We start from the raw sequence: 9,637 nt of genomic DNA, 5'->3' as shown, positions 1-9,637 counted from the left end.
ATTTTTTTCTGGTGGGTTCATTTACACCAGTTGTGGTCAGTGGCCTCCCCTCCCTCCCTTCCCCCACCTGTTTCCCTCCCCTTCCTATCAGAACCATTGGCAATACCTGGGTCCATTTTTGGCTGTCATACTAGAGGTTTATTCTAACATCTAGTTGGTAGAGCCAGGGATAATGGTAGACATCCTACAGTGTGCAGAACAGCCCTCACTCCCACAGTCACAAAAAATTATCTGGTCCAAATGAGAGTGGTGTAGAGATTGAAAATACACTTTACTTACACTATGCTGCTTCTAAAAATTCTAGACTCATACTCATCTTTTAATACAGTTATTTATGGTTTGGTTTGGTTTCATTACCCAAACAAAACAGAAGCAAGACAGCTGCATAAATTCACCACTTTCTTGTTGAATCCACTCAATGAGCTCAAGTTCAAGATCTTCATTTTCATCTCTTGCCTTATGCAATGTTTTTCAAAATTTCATGAGTCTTTGATCATCACAACTTCTTAACTTTCAGCAACTTGACTTTACAAGTCACATTTTCAGAAAAATGCCTCAAATTTCTGCAGTAATTCTACTTTTCGTTCTTTTGATGCTATCAGAGGGCTTCATTTAGTTATAGCACTTTTAACAAGAGTTGTTTAACTCTTCCTGACATTTTCACAATTCAGTTAAACATAAAGACAAAACATAAAATATGTGTATATATTTATACATATATGTATATTTAACAAGTGTATATTAAAACTACAGAAGCACATGTAACCTCTAAGAGCTCTGAGACATATTTGACTTCTCCCAGGTGGTGCAAGTGATAAAGAACCCACCTGCCAATGCAAGAGACACAAGAGATGAAGGTTCCATCCCTGAGGTGGGACGATCCCCGGGAGGAGGGCATGGCAACCCACTCCAGTATTCTTGCCTGGAGAATCCCATGGACAGATGAGCCTGGGGGTTATGGTCCATAGGGTCACAAAGAATTGGACACGACTAAAGTGACATAGTATGCACCCCAGCAGGTCAGATTTGCTAAACAAGTTCTGGCACAAAGTACTTTTGTTTTGTTGTTTTAAAAAAATATGGTTTTCTCAATTTGGAAATGCAGAAAAGGTAGAAGTGCATTGAGATCATGGTTTTAATCTCCTTGAAACTATTCAGAAGCTTCCCATTACATTTAGCATAAATTCAAATTTCTAACATCACCTACAAGCTTTTAAGCACTCGGTTCCTGTGATTTTTCTAGTGGAATCTTTCAGTCTCCATCCTCAATCTCTGTGCTTCAGTGAACTGCTTTTATTTTTATTTTTTCTGGTTTCAAAGAGAAGTACATCTCTTTTAAGCTTCTACACATGCTATTACCTTTACCTAAAATATGCCTCCCTTTGCCCCCAGACATACACACACCTCCTCTTCCTCTAGCTCATATCAACATAACCTTTTAGCTCACATCTTAAATGTCATTCTTCAGGAACTTCTGACAATCTAACGTAAGTATTCTTTGTTTTAGAACTCCACACTTTTCTTCTGACATTTCTGACTCCCGTGTAAAATTAATCCTCTTTTGGTTGGTTTTGTCCATCACTTTCATTAAATTTTATGCTCTTAGAAGGTAGGAGCTTCCTTGGTTGCTCAGGGGTAAAGAATTGCCTGCCAATCTTTCTGAAATGTCTTTTAGGTCTAACTTTATTCATTTTTTGGTTTTCTTAGGATGTATTATTTTTACATGGTTGAAATGATTTTGAAATCACCTTCCAAAATTATAATTTTTTTTACTTATGGCAGAAAGTGAGGAAGTAAAGAGCGTCTTGATAAAAGTGAAAGAGAAGAGTGAAAAAGTTGGCTTAAAACTCAACATTCAGAAAACTAAGATCATGGCATCCAGTCCCATCACTTCATGGCGAATAATTGGGGAAACAATGGAAACAGTGAGAGATGTTATTTTGGGGGGGGCTCCAAAATCACTGCAGATGGTGACTGCAGCCATGAAATTAAAAGATGCTTGCTCCTTGGAAGAAAAGCCCTGACCAACCTAGACAGCAAATTAAAAATCAGAGACATTACTTTGCAGAAAAAGGGCTGCCTAATCAAAGCTATGGTTTTTCTAGTAGTCATGTATGGATGTGAGAGTTGGACTGTAAAGAAAACTGAGCTCCAAAGAATTGATGCTTTTGAACTGTGGTGTTGGAGAAGACTCTTGAGCATCCCTTGGACAGGAAGGAGATCCAATCAGTCCATCCTAAAGGAAATCAGTCCTGAGTATTCATTGGAAGAACTGATGTTGAAGCTGAAACTCCAATCCTTTGGACACCTGATGCGAAGAGCTGACTCATTTGAAAAGACCCTGATGTTGGGAAAGATTGAAGACAGGAGGATAAGGGAACAACAGAGAATGAGATGGTTGGATGGCATCACCAACTCGATGGACATGAGTTTGAGCAAGCTTTGGGAATGCTTCCCTGGTGGCTCAGAGGATAAAGCATCTGCCTGCAATGCAGGAGACCTGGGTATCCCTGGGTTGGGAAGATCCCCTGGAGAAGGAAATGGCAACCCACTCCAGTATTCTTGCCTAGAGAATCCCATGGACAGAGGAGCCTGGCAGGCTACAGTCCACAGGGTTGCAAAGAGTTGGAAATGACTGAGCGACTTCAGTTTCTTCTTTTCTTGGGGAGGCCTGGCATGCTGCAGTCCATGGAGTCACAAAGAGTCAGACACAACTGAGTGACTGAACTGACTGACTTAACATACTGATGTTACTATTTTTATAATGCTAGTTGTATTTAAGTAGTTTAATGTTACTTCTTTTTATAGTGGGAACATTTTACCTCACATTTCCCTTTGTTAGATCTTTTTCAGTATTGCCAAATAGTTGACATTTTATATCATTTTGTTTTTATTTTATGTCTTTAATTTTTAAGGTTCCTGAATATTTTCACATATTTATTGGCAAACATCTATTACAACTTTAAGAATTATCTAAAGTTTATTATCTCTTAGATCTTTGTGTTTTTCTCAGTGGCTTTATGGATTCTCTGTGCATTATAATAAACACTTTTCTGGTATTCGATTCAGTATTTTATCTTGTTTGTAGTTTATATTTTGATTCTGTTTGTTATTTTCCATGTTAGAAATTTAAACATTTATGTTTAATAAAATTACTGCAAAATTGTTATTGAAAATTTGCTGTCAGTCTTACATTTGCCATTTTGTGTTATTATAAAAATGCTTTTCCAACAGTTTTCACCTTAAAAAAAAAATAATTGTATTTACTGTCGCTGGTGGTGTGGGGGTCATCTTGGGCACTAAGCACACATATTAATGAATCTCAGACTCTACCCTTAGCTCAAATGTCAGCTTAAAAAAAGAGAGACTGTTAATAAAATGATAAGTTCAGTAAAAAGACTGCTTATTTTGCAAATGGGGCCTCCTTGGTGGCTTATACAGCAAAGAATGTGCCTGCAATGCAGGGGACCCAGGTTCAAACTCTGGGTTGGGAAGATCCCCTGGAGAAGGGAATGGCTACCCTCTCCAGTATTCTTGTCTGGAGAATTCCATGGACAGATCTGCTGTCCGTTGGGTTGCAAAGAGTTGGACACAACTGAGTGACTAACACTTTTACTTTCACTTAATTTTGCAAAGGAGAGAAATTGATTAACTGAGTGTAATTGCAGGTGGCTTTTTTTTAAAAAATAAATGACTATTTGCTCCTTTCCTTCTCCTTCAGAGCTCAGGCTTTTCTTGGGACTCAACTCATAAAGCTTCAGAATCACCTTTGTCTATTCCTGTTTCCCAGAGTTAGATCACTTTCTCGAGTGTTCTAATGCTAATGAGTGTAGCATTGTTAGGAATTTTTTTTCTCCATCTTCCCATCTACCTCAAGCTGTTCCCCAATTATCCACACTGCTTTGAATCACGTTTTCTCTCCAAGTAAAAGAAGATAGCAAATATCTAAAGTATTTTGAAAACTAAGTTCCAGCCATTGTTTTAGGTGCATTAATCCTCACACAGCCCTAATACACATATTAGTATTATTATCCCATTTATAGTTGGGCAAAGCAGTGCAAGTATTTGAACTAAGGCACTCTAGCTCCAGAAATCATGCATTAAGTAATAAGTTATTGTTAAATGAAATATTTCCTGCCACATGAGTGGGCAAGAAATGTCACAGCTATCTGCAATTCAGGCCCTTCAAATGTGGATTTCTGAGCCATGCTGACAAGCAGTGCCACTCTCTACACAAGGAACTTAAGGATGTCACAGTCATCAGCGATTTCAGCTCTCCAGTGTGAGTGGGAAGGCTCAAAGGGAATTTAAGAAACAAAACTATCTCTGTAAATATGCAGGATACTGGCCTCAGATAGTGGAGATGCATATGAAAGGAATGACTTCAATAATCCCAGATTCTTGCATCTTCCCATACATAGAATAACACTAAATTTTTGGTGTTTAGACTGCCTGTCCTCTTCGTTGCAAACTTGTATATAGCCTGACTCCCTCTCCCACCTCCTCGGAACAGTTTTCTCAGGGCCACTGAGATTCCGTCTCCCAGGCTCAGATACCTTATCATTCCCACCAAATAAAATAGCTCTCTACTTACAGGTTGTGACTAATTTTTTAGTCAACCCTAAATACCTTGCAAAGATTGGTAAACACATCAGTTCAATAATGAATAATTCTTTGGGGCTATGAAAAAACAAAACAAAATAAATTTCCTCCACATCTCTGAAATCTAACAGTCTCGTGTTGTTAAGAATTAAAGTCTAGGCTCATGGTTCTAATTCCTGTTGGGTCACATGGCCAGTTTTCAGAAAGGTCTGCCAAGACTGGAGCATGGGACTAGAGACTGGGGGCAGAAAGGCAGCCAGGGAGATTTACTCTGCCTTCCTCACTTATTCCCTCTGCCTTTTCTCTCCTAGTGGAGCCTACAGTGACTGTATATCCTGCAAAGACCCAGCCCCTGCAGCACCACAACCTCCTGGTCTGCTCTGTGAATGGTTTCTATCTGGGCCATGTTGAAGTCAGGTGGTTCTGGAAAGGCCAGGAAGAGGAGGCTGGGGTGATCTCCACAGACCTGATCCAGAATGGAGACTGGACCTTCCAGACCGTGGTGATGCTTGAAACAGTTCCTCAGAGTGGAGAGGTCTACACCTGCCAACTGGAGCACCCCAGCTGGAGAAGCCCTATCGCAGTGGAATGGAGTGAGAAGCCTTCTGGTCTCGTAAGTTTCCTCACCCACCATGGATGGGGCTTGTTTACCCCTGAGTGTCAGGTGTCTTCTCTCCCTACATCATGTGTTCATTTGCTCATGTGCTCCTGTCCTTCAGCTGAGGTTACTGGGGGAGCCGTGTGATATCCTGTGATAGAAATCCTCTAATAGTTTATCCTGCGATAGTTTCTCCAAATCCCTGTACCCTTAGGGGAGACAATTCTGCCTGACAAGGAGAAAAGAGGTGTTCCCAATCTGAAGCTCTGTGAAATCTCAAGTCATGGTAACTGCATGGCCCTGGGCACCCGTCCCCTGCCTTAGATTGGGCTTGTACTTCTGATACTGTTGCTCTGAGTTCATTGTTGTTTGAAGGGCACATCCTCTCTAATGTAGGAACATTTCCTGACTTGAGAGGAGTCCAACCTTACTGTCATCTAAGAGAAGATACTTAACTTCATTCAATCCCTGACTTCTCATCCATCATGGCATTGAAGTCATGGGGCCTTATGTCTGGGCTGTGATATTGAAGTGAGTCAGTATCTGAACCTTGTAGCTACTCAGTGTGATTTTTAAATTTTGTCTCTAGCAGTGGTCAGTTATTTTAGTTCTTCCAGCTGCCCTCCCTCATTCCTGAAGCTCTCAGTCTCAGAGTCTCAACTAGAGAAGTTGGATTTCAGATAAAAATCACTAAAACTAGCTTCTTTTCTTAGGGGCACAGTCTGACTCTGCTCAGAGTAAGATGATGAGTGGAACTGGGGCTTTGCTCTGGGTCTGCTCTTCCTTGTGGTGGGGCTGTTCACCCACTTCAGGAATCAGAAAGGTAAGGAGCCTGTTTGCAGCTGAGGCCCCACCCACAGGCTTTTTTTTTTTGAAAAGAAGGAAGATGGCTTTGCTCAGTTCTCTGTCTCAATGACACTGTATAAAACCTTTATTTCCTCTATTGATTTCTGGATTTCTGGAAATCCAGAAATCAATAGTCCTTGATTACTTATAGTTGAAACATAAGAGGTTATGACCTGTAGAGATAAGGGAAAGCTTGGTGATTAGGGATGGAGATCCTGGGACAAATGCAGGAAGAGACCCAGGGTGATGAAATTATACTGGATTTGTGTGGCAGAAGCTTCATGGGTCACAAGTTCTCAGTGTCGCTCTCCTTTCTGCCCTGGCATCATGTGGTGTGGGTTGCAGTGTAGAGAAATTTTAGAATTTGTCCTCTGGGTCTGAGGACATTGAATCTGGTAACAGAATTGCCTCCATATCTTGTAAATACGTATACCTTCCCTTCTGTTTCCCAGGACACTCTGGACTTCAGCCAACAGGTAATGCCCTTTAATCTTCTTTTAGAGATAGATTTGGTCTCTGGCTCAGTGGTAAAGAATCTACCTGCCAATGCAGGAGACACAAGAGACACAGGTTTGATCCCTGAGTTGGGAAGATTCCTTGGAATAGGAAATAGCAACACACTCCAGTATTCTTGTCTGGAAAATTTCATGGACAGAGGAGCCTGGGGACTACACTCCCTAGGGTTGGAAAGAGTCAGACACGACTGAGCAAGTGCATGGGCACAAGCACACACGTGCACACACACACACACACACACACACACACTTGGTCTCCTAGAACTGATCGTAGAGATGACAAGACAGGAGACAGACATAATGAGAAAGATTTTGAATTCTAAACTTCTTCTTGACACTTAGTAAAAGGCCAGCTCTCTCAAGTAGCTTTGGCTCAGGGATTTTTAGGAATTTTTTCTCACTTCTTACAGTACTGCTTTAATCCTTTGTACTGCATGAGATCCTTTGGAGGAGGGGAAAAGAAGCTGCTTGTAGAATTAATAAAACAACGCTCTCCTTTGTCTCCTGCAGGACTCCTAAACTGAAGTGCATATAATGACACTCATAAGAAGAAAAACCATCTGTTTCAGCTGTTCTCCAGCATGGAAGTGTTACCTGCACTTTTAATCCACAAAGAGATTCTGCAGGTTTGCTCCTGCAGAAAATACCTTTCTTGGTAGCTTCCTCAGCCCCTGATCCTTGGCCTGGAAATTCCCAGTACTGAAGGCAGTCAGTCCTGGGTGTTCATTGGAAGGACTGAGGCTAAAGCTGAAACTCCAGTACTTTGGCCACTGCATGTGAAGAGTTGACTCATTGGAAAAGACCCTGATGCTGGGAAGGATTGGTGGCAGGAGGAGAAGGGGACGACAGAGGATGAGATGGCTGGATGGCATCACCAACTCAATGGACATGAGTTTGAGTGAACTCTGGGAGTTGGTGATGGACAGGGAGGCCTGGTGTGCTGTGATTCATGGGGTCACTAAGAGTCGGACACAACTGAGCAACTGAACTGAACTGAACTGAAGGCAGTACTTTATCTTCATTCTTTCCTGGTCCCTTTTGTATTCAACCTTAAGAGCCTCCCTTGCATCTGAATACCTTTTACCAACATTTCTTTACAAAGTTTTTCTCAAATAAACCTGGAATAAGAAGCAACTGCTTTCAAGGAAAAAAAGTAGAAAAAAGTGGGGGTGGGAATTTCCCTTTCTATCTGTCTTTAGCTTTTTTTGGCAGAGCTAATAATAAAATTAACCCAAGACAGATTGACAGGAGAAAAAGAAACTAATTTTAACTCATGTGCATGGAAGTCTCATAGAAACAGGATCTAAGAGATGGCCAGAGCAGGTGGCTTTTATGCTTTTTAGACAAAGAAACACATTTGTGAGTAATTGAAAGGACAAAGAAACTTAGGTTTGGAGCACTGCAATAGTGAAGAATCTAAACAGAATTTGGGCTTGAGGTGGTAAATTACAGAAGCAACAGAGTTTGTTTATACAGACTTCTTGGTTGAATTCCTGTCTCTGGTGCTAAGTGTGTCTTCCAGAAGCAGGGTGTCCATCTGAACCGATTGTTGTCATTTCAGAGGGCTCCAAAGAGCTCCGGTACCATAGTCCTTTATGCCTCAGTGCAGAGAAGAATTCAGTGAGAGAGCGAAGTGGTAGATAAGAAGTGATTTACTAGAATAGGACACCTGTGAGGTTTACAGGCGGGTGAGCCTGACATGCCCAGACCGACCCAAGAACTTCCTGAGCTACAATTTCATAATCAAAGGAAAAGTGGGGAGGGGGAGAAGACCATCTTTGTCTTTCTTGAGTAGACATGTTGTTTTCATCATTAGCTCCTCCTCCAGGTTGAGTAGGGGAGTTTTCTTGTCCCTAAGTAGTCAAGCTGGTTTACAATTGAATGTTTTATATGTGTGCAGAGAGCATGTCCTAGGGATCATTAACTTCCTGAGCTCACTGGGCAGGATGTGGGTCTTATGACACCACTGTTTTATTGTCTGGGGGCATGTCTTAGGTTACTGTTGCATGGTTTTGCTACTAAGCAAGCCTGTTTGGTTTTGTGGTTAAGTGAACCTGCTTTCTCAAGTCATCATTAATTTACAGGGGTCTCTCATATTTTTTACTTACAATCCCCTACTGGGATTAACTATTTAATCATCTATTTTTTCCCCATCACATCTTTTGCATGAGAGATTATTTCCTGCTTTTAGGGAGACAGAAAGGAGGGTCAGAGTGTCTCTCTTGCGTTAGCCACTTCATAAGTAACATTAATTCAAAATAATCAATATACCATGGTGCCATATTTGGGGACAGACTTCCCTGAGCCCCAACAAGAGAATTTCATCAAGATTCAATCACAGTTTTAATTTTTATTCCTGAATTTTAGTCATGTGTGTGTCTGGTAGATTTCTTTACTTCATTTCTTTGTTTTATCTTGAGTTTTCTGTATTCTGTAATTAGGAATATTTAGTTGAGATAATAGCCAACTTTTTGGAAGTGAAGTAATACACTTCTAAATAATCCATAGCTTATCAAAGAATAAATTTGATGAGAAATTAGAAAACTATTGGAATGTTAAAATAGACTTTCAAAATTTGTGATATACAACCAAAGCAATCTCCAGAGGGAAATTTATAGGTTTAAAATATAAATATATATATTTATATGAAAATAAAAACATATAAAATTCAGAGATCTAAGCTTTTAACTGAAGAATCTAGGAAAAGTAAACTTAACTGAAAAAATAGAAGAAATGAAATAATAAAAAGAAAATAAATGCAATTGAAACTAAATGCATGATAAAGAAAATGAACAGAACTAGAAGGTCTCCTTTCTTTCTTTCATTTTTTAAATAAATCACCTATAATGCTGCTAAAAATAGGGCAAAAATCTAAATTACAAATGATTAATATCCAGAATGCAAAAATATTCCTAAAGAGCCTTCATACATTAAAAAGATACTCATCAGTTCAGTTCAGTTGCTCAGTCGTGTCCAACTCTCTGCAACCCCATGAACCACAGCATGCCAGGCCTCCCTGTCCATCACCAACTCCTGGAGTCCACCCAAACCCATGTCCATTGAGTTGGTGATGCCA

The 9,637-nt window shown here is 40.3% G+C and overlaps 1 pseudogene; it reads left to right on the top strand.

Annotated features, from left to right (window-relative positions):
• Nucleotides 1-851: 851 nt before the first annotated feature.
• Nucleotides 852-7,085, top strand: LOC102283754 (DLA class II histocompatibility antigen, DR-1 beta chain-like; annotated as a pseudogene).
• Nucleotides 7,086-9,637: the final 2,552 nt, after the last annotated feature.

Source organism: Bos mutus, chromosome 23, assembly GCF_027580195.1.
Source record: "Bos mutus isolate GX-2022 chromosome 23, NWIPB_WYAK_1.1, whole genome shotgun sequence".
In the NCBI taxonomy this organism is placed as follows: Eukaryota; Metazoa; Chordata; class Mammalia; order Artiodactyla; family Bovidae; genus Bos; species Bos mutus.
This window is presented reverse-complemented; position numbering and strand designations above follow the sequence as displayed.